Below are 18029 nucleotides of genomic sequence, written 5' to 3' on the forward strand. Positions count from 1 at the left end.
GCAAAGCCTTGTGGCAACGGTGGGATTCGAATCTTAGCCCTTGACGGTGGATTGACACGTATTTTGGCTTTTTTGTGTGTGTGTGTTTGCGTGGGGGGAGAGGAGGTTTAGTAGGGAACTTTAAAAGGTGGGGGGAGGACTCCACCCTCGTTTTCCCTCTCCCGTATGCATTAGCTACCACACAGTAAATCATTTTACACCTTTATTCGCTCAATAAAGGTGTATTCTTATAAAAACACCCTTTTCTATACTGCAAAGGGTGCAAGAAGAGCATTACTAAAGGTGTAATATCGACATATATCACGTTTTATCCAATGCTGATCATTAAGGGTGTAAAGTGGGGTGTTGAAACAGGTGTATACGTCCAATACACCTTTTTTATACCTCATTTGAATTGGGAGTCTGGTGTTAAAAATGGTGTTTTAATTCGTGAGAGAAAAATTATGCTGGTTTCACAGCTCCTCTCAGCAAGTAATCACATTATAGACGATAACCTGAGTTAAAAACACAGTATTTGACAGGGAAGGATGTTAGGAATTCGTTTGATATCTTTGACTCGTTGCAAGCGTGGGTGTTAATTGCAAAAACACATTCCCGTCACCGTTACAAACGTTTCCCGCCCCACCACATTTAACGAACGTGCCCCAACAAATTGTATTTCAGTATATGATCCATCCGGTACGCCCATATAGGCAACTTAGGGTGCCTCTTCAAACCTCGGCACTCACGTACGAAGTTAACGAGGTGTGCCTGTGACGCATTGCGCTCCGGTTTACGTTCTACGATTGAACCATGGCTGAAAGTCTGCCGGCCATGTTCAGAGTGGTGCTTGCCAGAATCAAGAACGTCGAACTGTATGTCTCGGCCACTGGTCTCGGCATGCTGCCGCGGAAGTTACCAGAGAATAATTCCGTCCTAAAAGGTGTTTTCAATAGAATACTCCCCTTTTAAGGGTGTTTTTGTTTTTAAACACCCATTACAACAGTGTTTTATTAGAAATACACTTAACTACAGGGTGTTTTAGAAAACACCCATCATATGAGTGTAAAGGCAACACCAAAAAGGTGTGCGCCATGGGACAAGCCATTTACAGCAAAAAAGTGTCAAAAAGCTTACTGTGCGGGTAAGTACGATTTCGGGTGTGAGGTGGGTGAACACCCCTGGTTACGCCAGTGTAGGGTTGTGGGGGGGAGCACTGGAAAAGTCTCCGATGGGCCCTTTTCGCTGTCAACCTCGCATCATCCCCCTTTCTGTTTCCGCCCCCAATATAAAAGCAGAAAAGTCGAAAAACGAGAACTGCAAGAAAGCATTAGTATGCCATCTGTAGTTGAGGAAAAATGTCGCGCATTTCCCGGACGTAATTTTCGTTACTAATAGTTCAATATAGCACTACCGTGATGTGGGTTCGAGTCCCACCGCCGGCTCTCGCTGAGGGCTTCTCGTCAACTGCCGTATTTCGTATCATTGCTTGGGTTCGTTCAGCCTGAACAATATACGTTAATGTTCATATCCACCGTAAGACGCAGCTCCTGTATTGCTTAATTTCTGACGTCACAGAACAACCGTAGAATATTTGAATGAACATGGATGTCGCTTACACGTGAAGCGAAGGAGCTGTGTACAAAACTCAAAAGGCAGCAGGGAGAGATCATTTGAATGGCTCTCTGCTATAATGATCTAAGTGAAAATTTGTACTTTTGACAAGTGGAGAAAACTGGAAATAATGAAAACTTTTCAAAACTGGAAGTTGCTCCTCCCACTTTCAAATGCAGCAGTGCACGTGTTTTTTACGCATGTATGTAAGGTAGGTATATGTATTGACTGACTTCTAAACGCTTCTCTTTAGAAACGATGCACATTCGTATTGCTACTATTTACTGTCGCACAGAGGACCCATATGACATTCAACTATTTCGATGCCGCGCAATACATAATATTGTTCCCAATGTGAATGGCTTATTTCCCTTTCTATACGATTGTCGCCATAGAAAGGCATTGGAGAACAGTGCAGGCACACATGCTCTCGGCGTCTTATTTCCGTACGCGCGGACCTCGGTTTCCCGGTTGCGAAATTCCCGGTCTTGAAGTCCCCGGTCTCAGAATAAATTTCCCGATCGCATAGTGAGCATATGTACTTCTACTCTTGAGAAACAGTGACCGAAAACAATGGTCATTACGTGGGACGCGTCCTACAATATTAAGTTCCAACAATTTCGTGCAGGGAATATAATCGAGCCTCACGTTTTTTCATACAACGTTTACGCGTGGCTGGGATATTTCCTACCAAGAAAGGTAGCCTACGTGTCCACACAGATAGCTCATATTAAGGAAGCTGCTGAAATATTTATTTATTTATTGTTATAGAAATACTAGTTCAAGGCGTGAAAAATATGCCATCAGAATGGCTCTTCTTCAACGCTTCAGAAATGGCGGTTACGCAGTGTGGGCGCTGAAGACCAATTGAATGCCTCTCTGCAATAACGATGTAAACCAATTATAGCGTGCGCATTGATTCACCATTGTACATCGTAATGGCCTTCATTACTCCTTCTCTTTAACTGGAAGTTCATTGATGTGTTGGAAACGGGTAACACACACACACACGCACACAAGAGAGAGAGAGAGAAGAAAAAATCTCAACCGGAACTGAAAGAGCGGTGACCGAATCAAAGCCGAAATAAAATGCTTGACGAAACAAGGACGCGAACAAAAAATCGACCACGCGGGAAATATAGACGGGAGTAACTTCCACAGTGTAGAATGTCACTAAGAACCTAAAATCACACAGCCCATTGCGGTGGTGACGAACTACCGCCTATATGTCACTAACGATGCACATCCATCGATTACTTCGGCTTTGAAGAGACATGTTCATTAGATCAAAACGACGAAAGGTGGCGAATAATATAATGGTATAGGTGCATGGGCCACTGGCTACGTAGTGTCGGTGAGCTAACAGCCGAACACAGTCGCAGAGGGACCCCCGGCCGATTTCCTCCCGAACTCCAAATGACCCTCTCCTTCCAGCCTTCTTTTACGATGCCCCGAGATTTTACCTTAGGTACACCTTCGCTAGGCAACAAGTAACCCAATTGTGCGCGATGACAGCCATATTTTTGTTTACTTTAATAGTCGAACATACAGTATATCGTAAGCTTCACAATTTCGGTATTTGCGTGATGAAAAATGAAATACTATATTCATAAACACACCAATCGTCATCATCATCGAAATAAAGTTGTTGTTTTATTTATAAATTCTGTAGCGACTCCATAGCGCTTATAGCAGCGTGCTGCATGGTAATGAAAGGTAATGAAGCAAAAAGAATAAGAAATAAGTGATGGGAAGTAAGAGTAACCGACAATAGAGTGGTGTGTGGTTCGATTCCCGCCGCTGTCTGGATTTTTCGACGACTGTTTTATTTGAAGGAATAAGCGTCGAGAGATGTATATGTGGCCCTGGAGACAAACTGACTGATAAAAAGTACGTAACTTAAGGAAGAGAGAACCTGAGAACCCACAGAGAGTCAAAATATATTGTACGAACCAGATTTCTTCGAGGAAGGATATCAGGGCAGCCAGATAATTTCTACAGCGTCATTAGAAAAGAGATGGTACGCAACGAAAGCACGAAAGAGTTGGAAAGATAAAAACGAAAATCATAGTTTTGTTTCCTTGTCGTTTTCTCCGGAGCTGAAAGGAATTATTTTTATTGTTTATTTAGTAATACCGTTGACCCTAGGGGCCGTTACAGGAGTGGAAGAAAGCAAGCAAAACGAATACATCATTTTACAAAATAAACATACACATAAAAATGAAAAGCTTTGAGGCGCAAGAACAGACAGCGTATACAGAGACACACATCACGTTGACACGACTTCGGCGTCGTGGCGTGTGTCTCTCTGCCCTTGTGCTGTTCTTGCGCCGCAAAACGTATCAATTATGTACCAGCTACCCCAAGTATCTACGTTAGTTATACCACGGTTATGCATATAAAATATACTTAAACATACGGCCGAAATAGACACTGCGAAGTATGTATTTCTAGAGCACAACACCACGCTAAAATATCATGCATGTAATCCCACTCTAAAAAACTCTAAGCACAGAACTACTTAAACAAGGATGAGACCTGGTCTATAAATATCTCAAAATTTTCAGAACACACAATAGTATCATTTAGGAAATTCCATTGTTGGCGCATGTAAGGGAAGAACGAATGTTTATATTTTTCTGTACGACATTTACATAGTCTTATGGTTCTACTATGCTTGGTACGTGATTTATCTAAGCCAGAAAATGTTCTATACTCATCTGTACCTATAATCAGTTTGCCATTGATTATCAGCCAAAACATTGTTGTGTGGTGTAACCTGCCACACGTGCACGTGATGCCATTCGTTAATTGTATTTGCCTTAATGCCATTTTTCTGCTTACTGAGTTCGCACAACGCCCATGCAATGCCAACTCTCGCTCCCATTGTTAGCGCAGAATAACAATTTTAGTTTCCATAAAACCAATTTCTATTGTACGACGCAATGTGACTTGATAAATTTGAGCTTTCTCAATCATCTTTTGACCTTCAGAAGCCTCAAGTCGTTAGACATTTTCATCGACAACAGCAAAAGAACTTGAGGTGCCTAGATAGTGCTTGTTTTGGATTCGGCGCCGTTTGGCAAATACGTTGCCTGACCATGTTCCGTAGAACATACGCATGTTACATAGAAATACATTAGAACCGCTTTACGTGAAAACCCATTTCAGAATATCACATGCATTTTCAACATGTTTAACTAACTTACATGTTACTTATTGCGAGGGAGCCGTATCGACCTCGTTGCGTTTAACGGCATCAGAAAATGAAGTGTGGCACGACCCGCACGAGCTTCTATAAATAATGGCATTCGAGACCCGAATGCCATTCGACAATAATATCGTTTTTCGTGTCCGTGACCAGTGTGGCCAGCTTGCAGTACTCTAGTAAGATTACAAAGCTTGAACTAGCTTAGCCGCTGCCCACAACAGACATAAATCCCAGGAGGGAGCCCAAAACCGCACTTGTGGGAGCTCCGCGCTGTCCGCGCGTATCTTCGGCGAGCCCTGCATGTTATCCTCGGTGCGAACGTGCAGCAGTGTAACGTTTCTTTTCAAGTTGATTGCAAATTTCCGCTCAAATTTACCGCAAGTGCATTCGAGTTCGACTCCAAAACGCCACAGTGAAGAACCACGCGAAAAAGGCAAGCTCGCTCACGCCGCGATGACGACACAACATCGTTCTCGGTAAATAATATATAGACATTACAGGACCAGCAGGCAATGCTGCCGCAAAATGACAAAGAAGGACCACGATGCTGCGCCTCGAACACGACAATCATGCCGTGCCACGTATACAACAGCAATTTTTAGTATAGAGAAGAAATAACGCGTAAAATAACCACGTGTTATGCCGAATATCAATTCACGTGTAATCGAAATGGAATTATCCGAAAAAGTAATCCACGGACGATATGGCGTTGTCTAGAACATCATATGTGAAGGAACGTATTTCCCATTATTCCTGCAGGCTCTCGTAATGTGTACAACAGATGTCGCTTTGCAGCGACGGTATCTCCTTGAGTTGGAGGAGTTGAGAACAAGTGTTGATTGGAGGAATAAACTTGTTCCAAACGTCTTCAGCCTATTTGTTCTTGTACTGAACGTCTGAAACTCTATGAGATGCTACCGTCGTCGCAATTACAGCACTCACCATAATATAAGTCCAAGAGAGAAAGAAAATATTTAGAGGTACCGTAAAGTAGTAAACGCGCAGTACTAGAACATTCATCTACTTTGATAGCCTCAGTGTTCTTACGTCACAATTTTCGCCCCAATGGCACTCATACTTTTTTAGAAAATTAAAATTGAAAATCATGGGGAACACTGTGTAGAAATTGTCACTAGCTTCGCATTACTCGTCAAATACAGCGCAAAAGTACATTGCGATGCATAGTATTGAGTCTAAAAGAAAAAAAAAAGAAGGAGGAGGAGGAGGAGGAGGTCTGCTGTTTAGCCAACAGGAAAAGCAAATCATTATCGGGCCCCTGTAGTCATGTCTAGAAAGAAGAAATCTAGTCCGTCAGCTCTCAAAATATTACTGCGCCACAGATAGGATGGATGGGCACCGAGACGTCACTCTCCCTCCTCCGCCAGATAATGTAATCCATCACATTCACTCTGCTTCCGTATTGGCTGTTAAGACTGGGCGCATGACACTACGCGAGCCCGCCCCATGGTGGTGCGTCCTTATCTCCAACTGCGTATGTATGTAGAGGACGGACTAGGTTTCTTTTCCTTCTTAAAAGGGACAGTCGCATCCGCGCGGTATCGAAAATCCCACGCGAAATACTGGTGTAGTTTCACTGTTATTCGACGGAATACATGACAAGAGCAGATGACGAATATTGAGGGTATGCCGGAACAGGGATTTCCCTACACCCCCCTCAGGGGGGGTGTACACCCTCCCTGCATTTTTGCAACACCCCCCCCCCCCCTGAAATTTCAGAAGTAACCCCAACCAACTCGGCCACCAGCACGTTCTAGCTGGTAGTGAGTCCGGCGCAGGGAATTACATCCTGTACTGTCAAGCTTGGGCTGTAGGACCACAGCCATGCAGATGATCGTATGTACCATGCATTTGTCCAAAAGCATTTGAAAGTGACTGTTCAGTAGGCATATATTGCACGCATATACGAGCAGAAATGCTTGCGGACACGCAAACTCAATGTGGATCATGAAGAACCATTTGCGCCCAACTCAATCAAGCGAGGTATTCTGCTTTTTTCGTCTAAGGTTTTCACCATTGGTTGCTAGGTATTCATTGAGCTTCGTGAGACAAGGTGCTAATCTTTTTTCTTTGTCGGTCGTGTCAATATGCATCTTAATGTTGAAATGCCGTTCATAATGAATCTGTATTCTAATGTACTGTGTTCTAACATGTACAAATAAAACGGGAAAGCTGTGCACATATGTCACCATTATGCCACAGTTCTTTCCGTGTCTAAGGAAAATTCCGTAAGCGGAACCTTCACCAAGCCTACCCCCCCCCCCCCCCTTGAAAGCTCGGCACCCCCCCAGCAGTGAATTTCTGGGGAAATCACTGTGCCGGAATTGCATCTCTGGGAAAACGAGAAAACCTCATTCTGCAACCGACCAATGATGGCACACCTTTGAGAAAAAGAATGCCGCGGCCGTGTGGGCGTCTGCATGGACGGCGCCTTTCCTCCTCTGTGCGCCGCCTTCTCACTCCTTCGCTAACGGTGTGACGTCACGCCGCTGGAGCTTCTGTAGCCGCGCGAAGGCACCGCCGATCTTTAAAATTCGTTTAGTTAATATCTAAGCACTTTTGGAACGAAAAAAATAGTCAGGTAGACTGTTGGCCGGTGCCGAACACAGTGGTATCGGTTTCATTGATGGGTTTCCGGATGCGATCGTCCCTTTAAGTTGCACACGACTAGATCAGTGTTGTCTGGCGAATTGGGGATTTCCAGCGTTGTACGCGCTGCCAACACCAAGTAACGAACTACCGCTACCCGCTACTCCGCAAAACAGTAGCACAATACTAACGTCGCTACAAATTCGAAAAAGTAATACCGCGACCGCTGCCATATAAAAGTAACGTAAATACTGTGCCGCTGCTTTTCCGCTACCGTGCCTTTCTCTAGACAAACCACACCTTAGGCATAATTTCCCAACAGACGTCGCCCCTATAACCCTTTTACCGTAAGGCTTTATTTTACCGCAAGGTTTACAAGCAAGTCTATGGTGTCATACATATATAGCTACCGTATTCGCTACTTTTTTCAGTAGCGGAATAGTGATCCCGCTACATTTTAAATCGGGAACGGGAAAAGTATTTCCGCTAGAAATGAGCGTAGCGGCGGACTCTTTCTTCACTACCGCTACTTTTCACAGAAATAAACCGGGATAACGGAGAAGCAGATTTTTTTTTTTTCTGGATTCCTTAATCAGGCTGATGTGACGCCCTTTCTTAGTTTCACCGTGGTTTCACTAACTCACATAAGCAAAGCGTGCGTTTTATCTTTTTAGCTCACATTTGCGAAACACAAACAGGTATGTACAGCTTGGGACAAAAGTTTACGGAACCAGGCACTAGCGTATATTTCTTCATCGGAGCGGTCCCTTGCTAGCTATCGGGAAGATATAGAATATTATCAATTAATAACAACAACAACAATAAATGGAGAAGTGATGATGACATGGGACGGGGAAACATCTATTGATAATTTATAATGTATATTATATATATAATATATATAATACTATCTATCTGCTATTATCTCTATCTCTCAGTATGTGTGTCCGCTCCTGTTTCTGGTACAGGGTGTCCCTCCAATGGAGAAACGCGACACCCCGGTGTTCCGTAAACTTTTGTCCCACGCTGTATAACATATTGCATAATATGGGCTACGAAGCTAGTTTTCGTCATACAAACCAGTCGCAAAACTAGTGTGAGCGGGTTGATAGCGCATTTCAAACTGTGTTTTGCAACTTTATTGTTCGGAGCATATAAACAAAGCATCCTGTCCTTTGGAACAGGAATACGAAAATATATCGGAAACGCAACGAAATATCGCATAGTCTTTGTGCTCCAAACGTGCCGCAGGTAAAGCATTTCTGGCAAGATAGAATTAAATAAGCTTACACAGGTTGCCGACGTGGATCTAGTTATTTTCTTACATTAAATACGTGAAAAAATAATATTATCCAGGAGACAGTGTATGCCGACAGCCTTATTAATGCTCTTTGCACACTTGCTTGGTGACGGTACACAGACGATTAACTTTAAAGCAATGCGTTGTTTACAGCGTTCGACATGTTTACGGAGAAGTTACAAGTTTTATTTTATTTTTTCTTCATTTCTCCCTACGGCGGTAATCTCACACTGGTAGGCCCGTAGGCTTTTGTGTTGTCAAACGCTTTGTAAGAGAAGCCGCTGTGTGGTTGGAAGAATGGAAGCGGGAGGTAGGCAACAACAGTAACTCCTAATTCCTGTGAGACCTAAGGCTTGGAGGCGTTAGTCCTGGTGAAAGCATGAGCAAACATTGGGCCATTCTTTGATCTTTTTACCACCTGGTAGATACTTATTGATGACTGATGAGTGGTCGCTTCTTATGGCAGCTGCGCCACTTGACCACAGGAAAAAAATTACCAATCCGTCGGCAGTAAGCAGACTGAAAAGTTTGGGATTCACGGATATCTCGAACAAAATAATGTTATTGCAGAAAAACAGTATTGTATTTGAAACATATGTTCTGATGAGGAAATTATTAAATGCACATATGCACTATGTGCGTTAAATTGTGCCTCGAATGCGCATCATCTCAAGGTCAGGATCAATGTGAAATAATATATTTGGTTGTAAGTAGTGGTATACTACTTTCTGCTGCACGCTGGCTATGTGAGGGAACATAAATACTTCACCGTCTTTAGGCACATTCGGCAAGGAGACGCCTACGGTAAGGTGCTTTCTAGAGAAAGGAACGGTAGCGGAAAAGTAGCGGAATAGTAATTACGTTACTTCTGTTGGGTAACGGTAGCGGTATCCCACTACTTTTTCAAATCTGTAGCAACGCTAGTATTGCGCTACTTTTGTGTAGAGTAGCGGATATAGCGGTATTCCGTTTGTTGGTAGCGGGTACAACACAGCAAGCAACAAACTGTTAAACTACGCAGCCAACATGAACTGCCTGTCCCTTTCAGTTCTTCGATTTTCGTCATTATTTTGATGTGAAATCACAGCCTCGGACTTGAGATTGCAGAAAAAAAAAAAAAAGTGAAACGTGCACTGCGCGCGCTACAGCTGCACCTGCACGTAGAGTAGCGCTGTCCTACCACATTGAGGCCGCCTCATTCGCTCTGCGTAAAAGTTACAGATGAGATACCTTTTTTGTACATCCTTCACATACTGAACCGGAACGGCATTACAAAATTTCTTAGGTGTTCCGCGCAATAATATTTATGCAAAATCGCAAAGACGCTTGACGGCGCATTTTGCTCAAACTTCTCAGCCTCGTTTCCGGAAAGATACAGTACGCCGGCGATGATCGGCAGGTTTCGATGTCCGGCGATATTCGGGTGTGTTTTTTTCTATGAAAAATATCGCGTACAGAGAAAATGTGTGAAAATTTGTGTGTCATCAAACAAATTTTAGTTCCGAGCGCGTTGTGAAAGCAGGCAACCTGACGTTGCCTGCTTTCACAGCGCGTTCGGAACTGAATTTTTTTTGTAGATGGCTTTCTGTGCTCCTTTAAAAACTATTTCGAATGATAGCTTTCTCGTGGCCGTAGATAATTCGGTAGAGGAGGTACGTTAGTTAGAATCGCGTGCTCTCTGAGAACACGCGTCAAGTTTGTAAGCCGATTTTTGAAAACCGCCACACTTGCTTTTGACTATAAAACTTTCACTTGTTCACTATATCAGAGGCGGGTACAGGATTTTTCTGGGGGGGGGGGGGGGGTCCTCCCTTGCACAGCATGCTGTTGCGCTACCAAGGTTACTTGAAACTTTATGTAAGGACAGAACTTGATCCGACCCTGAGAGATCCGCCCCTGACTACTATACAACCTTTCTAGTGGTATCAGTGCAGACTAACGCCTTTCTTCTTACCCTTCTGCCCCTTTGTCTGTTATAAACCAAGTCTAGTTACAGCACGTGTTTGATGTGACTTTCTGTGACAGCATTGTTGACATCGATCAGCAGTAGCATTTCACCTGTAACGTGTGTGTAAAATTTAATTTCATGTTTATGTTGCATTATGACTTAGAGTCCACCCGGAAGGATATCTCCGTTGGTGGACAATTTCAAACAAAAAATAAATACATGCTACATGAGAAGTTTATCTCTTGTATCACATGCTACATGTCTTGTAGTGGCTAGTTGTGGCTGCATGCCCCTTACAGCCCAGAATAGTGATGTCGTATTTTTAAACCCGGCATACATCATCTTACGAAGCAATCTAGCATTCTCTTTGATTTTCCTGGTTTCGAGATCGGGATTTCGCAACCGGGAATATCGAGGTCCTCCCCGTAACAGCAACCGGCTACTGTTACGTGATGTTGCTGTGTGTGTCAGCGGGTGTCCGCCCATTTCATCGAACGCCGTTTCATCGACGCCGTTCTATCGAACGCCATTTCATCGAACGCCATTTCATCGAATGCCTTTTCGTCGAACGCCGTTTCATCGACGCCTGACCAAGGTTAGGTCAGGAGATCTTTTTACGTATTTCACACGTTGGGGAGACTGACCAAGGTTAGGTCAGTCAGGAGTGCCTCTTACGTGTTTCACACGTTGCCGCAAGAAAAAACGGCGGCCACCGATTCGATGGAACGGCGTTGGATGAAACGTCCCTTTTTCGACGAAATGGCCTCCGATGAAATGTCACGGAACCGTGTCAGCGCCTGATGTCATCTATCATCCGGTTAGTTTTGCTTTCGACAACTTTCACTCCGTGTTTGGGTATAGAAAAAAAGGATGTATTTACACTTAGAAATTTATTTGCGCGTACATTCCGTACAGCAAAATTTTACGAACGAATGGCGCATTTTTGAAACCATGCCGAGAAAGGTCGTTCTCATTAGCGCATATCGCGATGGTGCTGTATTTTACGACGAAGCACATCCTTTCCCACGAGCTATGCAGACGTCCTAACAAAAATGACCTTGCTGACGCTTTGGACCAACTACTTTGTCAAGTTTCGTGGTCAGTGGTAATCCGGAAAGGTGAATCTCTGGCCGAGTTCTCAGTGGTTTCCAAATATTCAACTGTTCCTTGCTCACTGCCCGTGCGACATCGTTGTGACGTATCCAGTACTCAACGTCCTTTGTGTGGATCATGTGCGTCGCTATAAACAGAAAATACTACAGCAATTCGTGAGTATTTCTAGCTACTCCGCTAAGGAATCCTGTGTCGCAAGTGGGGTCGAATCTTTCACGGAAACAGAGGGAAGTTGTCGATGCGCAGTTCTATACTTATTCCTGCATACAGGGTGTTTATTTTTATTCGTCAGAGCATATTTATTAAAAAAACTAGCAGTGACCATTTTTTCCGCTTTTGCCGTCCGGACGATTTCTTCCGAGGCCATTTCTTCCGGGACCATTTTTTCCTACACCCCAGTCTACATCATCATGGCAGCACACTCCTTCGGGCTTGCAACACGTATAGTTTCAAGAATGCACGCTCTACATTTACACTAGAAAGTGGCACGGCAAGGGTAATTCAGGTAAAACCGAGTATACAGCAGTTAAATCGAAGGTGATCTTTATTTTATTTTATTTATGATACTGGGGGCTCCTCCTGGAGCCATTACAGGAGTATTTAGTATATTATATAGTACATTACAACAAGCGTACACTTCCAATTTTCACTGAACAGATACATATACAGGGTGTACCAGAAAACGTGTCATTGAATTATAATAATAATAATAAAAAAAACTACACCACCTAGGACCGTGCGGTCAACTGCATTTGTTCTTACTAGGTTTTTGCCACCTCCTGATGTGAATGTCATGTGACGTAAGTTTAATTATGTAAATTTTTGCGGACTGAACTCGGAAAGTTACCAAGTAATGGTCACTTTTTTTACCCCGCCAATGTGAAGAGCGTGCCGGATTCTCTCAAATCATGATATCCGCTCAAATTCATGATAATTGACAGGAATATTGAGGAGCTATCCCATCGGAAAAGATAGCCGAACAACATGCTTTACGGAGCACCCGGAGCATAGCGCGCGACGAATTTTTCAGCGCAATCGTTGTCAGTCCGACGAGAGGAGTTTGGAAACCCGACCCACACCGAGATAGTAGAAAGAGATAACACAGGCAGGGCTTATCGCATCTGGCTTCTGCTGGGATCCTGCGTTCCTTTCCCCAATTTCAGGAACTGCCACTTTTTCTACCGTCACTCTGTGGGTTGGGTTCCAACCTCCTTTCGTCGGGCTCACAGCGATTGCGCTCAAAAAGTCGTTGCGCGTTATGGTCCGGTGCTACGAAAAGCATGATGTTCAGCTATGTTTTTCGATGGGATAGCTCCTCAATATCCCTGTCAATTATCATGAATTTGAGTAAATTCGGCACGCTCTTCACATTGGTGGGTAAAAAAGTGACATTTACTTGGCAAATTTCCGAGTTCAGTTCGCAAAAATTTACATAATTAAACTTACGCTACACGACATTCACATCAGGAGGTGGCAAGAACCTAGTAAGAACAAATGCCGTTGACCGCATGATTCTAGGTGTCGTAGTTTTTTTTTTTTATTATTATAATTCAATGACACGTTTTCTGGGACATCCTGTATCTGCACATGAATACCAACACACTACACCCAACACTTCAATACACACACACAAAAAAAAATCAAGAATTACCCTGCTTAATCCTGACTAGAAAAATGGCGACATAGTGCCTGTTGAAAAAGGTCCTATGAAGCTGCACTACATGCATCAAACGGCAACCTGTTCCATTCCTCTGTGGTATACGCGGCAGGAAGGAATATTTAAAAACATTAGTATTGTACCTAATTTCTGATACGGATGACAAGTGATGTGCCCTTAATGCCATTAGTTCTTTGGAATGCATGTTAGACGTAAGTGAACATCGGACAAAACCAACCTAGTAGGCACAAAAATTTCAATCTCTCCTTTAGTGTCGACAGTGCTATTGTGTCCAAATTTGCTCTGCGGCACATCGCCGTAGGGAAATCAGTCCTACGAAAACTTCTGCACATGTATATAAACCTAGCTGCGCGCGCCGCTGTATATTCTCAATTTCCGGATCAGGATATTTAATACGAGGGGTGTTCAAGTCAAACCGGGACTTCTCATTTTTCGCAAAAGTAAAAGGAACTTACAGGCGAGAAATTAGTTTTATTTTTCAACGTAATCTCCAGCTGCACTAATGCACTTGTACCAACGTTTCACGAGGGCTTGGATGCCAGCAGCGTAGATCTCATTACCGGCGCGTAGCAGCCATGATCGGACAGCATTCTTGACCTCGTCGTCGCAGCTGAAGTGGCGGCCCCTAAGGAACGCCTTCTGTGGCCCGAAGAGATGGAAATCGCTGGGGGCGAGGTCTGGACTGTTAGGGGGATGTGGCAGCAACTCCCAGCCAAGTTCATGTAAGGTGCGTGTCGTGAGATGCGCGGTATGCGGGCGTGCATTGTCCTGTAGGAGGAGGACTCCTTCGGTGATGAGGCCCGGCCGCTTTTGCTTCAGCTCCTTATGCACATTCCTGAGAAACTGGCAGTAATATGCACTATTGATGGTGGTACCACTGGGCAGAAAATCAAGATAAACAACGCCAGCCTTGTCCCACAAAACCGTGGCCATGACCTTACCCGCAGAAGGGGTGCTTCGGAACTTCTTTGGAGCTGGCGAGCCCGGATGCTTCCACTGTTTTGATGCGCGTTTAGACTCAGGAGTGAAATGGTGCACCCACGTTTCATCGCACGTGATGATCCGATCAAGGAACGGCTGTCATTCAGTGTCGAAGCGGCTACCTTAGCTCTTGGGAGATTTCCAGTCTTCTCTGCCGGTCAAACACGGAGAGCTGCCTCGGGACCCAACGGGCATTAACTTTCCGAAACTGGAGGTGTTCATGAATGATAGTGTTCAACGTTCCCACAGAAAGGTCCGTCTTTCGAGTCAGTTCGAGACATGTTATCTGTCGGAGACATGTTATCTTGAGGGTCAGGCGCTTCACAAGTTGGATGTTCTCAGAAACTCTGACACTGGGCTCTGTGAGCCGCCTGAGAAGCCTTTACGGAAACCGTGTGGAGCACTTGTCAGTATCCTCTTTTCTTCAATATACGTGAAAACGCCGTTGAAGATAATCAGCTCAAGTATTTTTGAGCACGTCCAAGTTAGCGAAACAGGACGATAGTTAGAACACTGGGACCGATCTCCAGCTTTAAATATTGGACTAACTCTTGCCATTCATCGGCCAAGACGGAGAAAGACAGTGAATTATCATCAATTATTTTTAAATACTGCGCTACCCATTCGTTCGGGATATTATCAGGACCCACCGTCTTTTTTGCATCTAGATTTAGTAGTAATGTTCCAACACCTCCAATGCTTATCGATCGTTAATCTAGCCAGTGGAGTACCAGGAGTTGGAATATAAAAGTCTGACCCTGTACCACTATCAGGATTAAAAACTGTCTGGAAGTAGGAGTTAAAGCAATTTACAGCATTATCGTCATCAGGAGCCCTATCGTTCAAAGCAGAGTTGCGGAATTAAAATTCCGGAATTGGAATGATGCCGGAGTAATGCCCTGTTTTTAGCGCACCGGAACGGAATGGGAATGGAGTTAAGTCACGAGCTGTTCGGAATGGAATTGGAATGGAATTATACCTGTTTGGGGCCGGAATGGAATGGCCAGCGATTGGTGTTAAATTGCTGGCCTCCAGCACGCTGGGTTTTGAGCGGAGGCCACTCAAAGTAAGTGTGTGGCAACCATTCAACCGAAGGTCGTCCGTAGTTTCGGATTACAACGCAAGAAAAAAGTCATCCCTTCGGACGCTGTACGTGCAGGCAATCATGCTCGTAAACGCTCGTCCCGGCGCTGGTTATTGTTTTAAGATGCTAATGTTGGAAACAAAAAAAGGAACATAAAATTCATCAAAATAAAACAGTATACGATTTGTTGTGCGCTGGCTGTTGGTGGGATATGTAGTATCCCGTTACATGTTTCTTTCTTTTTTTTTTTTTTTCACTGATCAGTGCACCAGTTAATAACTTAGAGTGCATCACGTTAGCCCCGGAGTGGGAATGGGAATGCCCCTTTCTTGGGTGGAATGAGAATGAGCCCCACCTCTTCATTCCGATGAATTAAAAGGAATGGAATTCCGACTCGCGACCACTCCTCGGAATGGAATTGAATGGATCGACCCATTCCGCAACACTGGTTCGAAGTTATATGCGTTTGAATTTGCTTAGTTTGAACAATGGTGCGCCAAAATTTGCGAGGTGCAGAACGTATAAACGAGGGCAAGTTCTTACTATAAAACCTTTTCTTAGACTCCTTTAGTTGAGTATGAAGCTCGGAAGACAATAAAAGAAACCAAGAGCTTATTACCAGACTTCCTGGCTCTCGCCATTCGGCGTTTAAGGTGGATTATGTCCCTAGTCACCCAAGGGATTTTAGAGTTTACTTTCCTTGTTTCCTTCGATACAAACTGGTGCATACAACGAAAAACTGGAGCTTTGAAAGTAATCCATGCGCTATTCGCGTCAGGGTTCGACGAAAAGGACGTTCTAAAGTCATTCAAGTTGTATTTCCAATGCATCCAATATTGAGACATCATCACTTTGAGAAGAATTATAGAAGGTTAGCACCTTATAGATTTTCTTCTGCTTAAAATACGGCAAACCCCTCAGCAGTACCAGTGTGTGGTCTGATAGACCATCAAGGACATCATACTTCCACCCGCAATCAACGATGTTGCTTGACAGGAGAACTAGATCTAACACAGAGGAGGAACTACCCTGAATTCTTGTATACTTAGTCACTGTTCTAAATGAAATGAAATTGTGAATTAAATGAAATGAAATGAAATTGTTCTAAATCAAATGAAAAAGCAATATTTATTAAACCATTTGCACTGTCCCTATATCTTGGTTGCTAACACTAAGGCTTTCCCCGTTGATCTGAGGCAAGTTAAAATCACCCGCCATAATAACACGTGACAACGGTGGAACATGTAAGGTCATATAGTAATCATGCAAAGTGTCTAGGAAGGAAAGAGGAGGATTTGGTGGCCTATTAGATTGCTCCGACAATGTAATTTTTACCTGCCACCTATCTTACAAAAAATGCCCTCGATATTCATGGGCTCCATATAGGAAAGTACTGTATTTCTTTTTTGATCACGAGAGCAACTCCCCCTCCCCTTCCATCCAAGTCCTTCTTAAAGATTACATAATTACAAGGCACAAATTCAGAGTCCAAACTGCCATTCCTCAGCCAAGTTTCGGTTAAAACAACTACATCTGGCTTATATGTCATTATTATAGAATGAAAATCTGTAACCTTGTTCATCAGACTTCTTACATTCATATTTAGCAAAACAAAATCTTTCTGCTTGCAAGCACCAGGATTAGCATTATGTCAGTCCTTCATGCGATGACGCAGTGCCTTTAGTTATTCTCTTTGATTAGTAGCTTCATTCCAAGCATATATGTTAGAATTCACATGTAATTAGTCATACCTCAGTTTTACGCGCTCTCCCCTACTCCTCTCTTCTACAGAACTTAATCATAAGTTTCTTCGTATCTTCCGAATTATCTTTGAAAAATCTTCCCCAACAGAGTACGAAGTGCCTTGAAACTTGTACGCATTCGCTAAGACAAGTGTCTTTTCGCGAAAATCGTTAAGACGCAAAATAACAGGTCTGTTTTTGCTTGGCTGCCGTACAACCAGTCTGTGACAACGTTCAATTCAGAGCTGTGCACGTTACCCAAAAAAAGTAACTGAATACGTTACTCGTTACTAAGAAATAAAAGGAACGCGTTCTCGTTACTCGGAAGTAGCGAGTTACTTTTATACGTTACATTTGCAGCAGAAATACAGAAAAAAAGCAGAAATACGAAGGCACGACCTGCTTTGTTTTCCTCACGTCATCCATGAATTGCATTTCAATAGCAACTGGTACTCGAAACTGGCATCTAATAAGCTAGTTCGCTTCCTTGTAAATATGTCAGCAGAGCTGAAGAGCCGCTACACTGACGCGCTCGAAGGGACCGCCATGTTCACCCTGTGGAGTTCGTGGAAGCGAGGGAAGTTTTCTTTCATCCTCGACAGGGTGTAGTCCTCCTCGATGCGCAAGAACCTCGTGAGCTCGAAGTCTTCGGCAGTTTCAATCATACGACTCTGACGTGTGAATGCGAAGAAGTCGTCTGCGCTAGAGCTCGGTGTGGTCGTTGGTGTCCTCGTTGCTGGCGTGCTGACGTCGCACAACTCTTTTTTCAGCG

The 18029-nt window shown here is 43.7% G+C and overlaps 1 protein-coding gene across 3 annotated transcripts in view; it reads left to right on the top strand.

Moving 5' to 3' along the window:
* Positions 1 to 18029, top strand: part of LOC135394468 (ecdysone-induced protein 74EF-like) — a 258233-nt gene that overhangs the window by 64547 nt on the left and 175657 nt on the right. The window lies entirely within an intron of this gene.

The sequence above is a fragment of the Ornithodoros turicata genome, chromosome 5 (genome assembly GCF_037126465.1).
Source record: "Ornithodoros turicata isolate Travis chromosome 5, ASM3712646v1, whole genome shotgun sequence".
NCBI classification, from domain to species: domain Eukaryota; kingdom Metazoa; phylum Arthropoda; class Arachnida; order Ixodida; family Argasidae; genus Ornithodoros; species Ornithodoros turicata.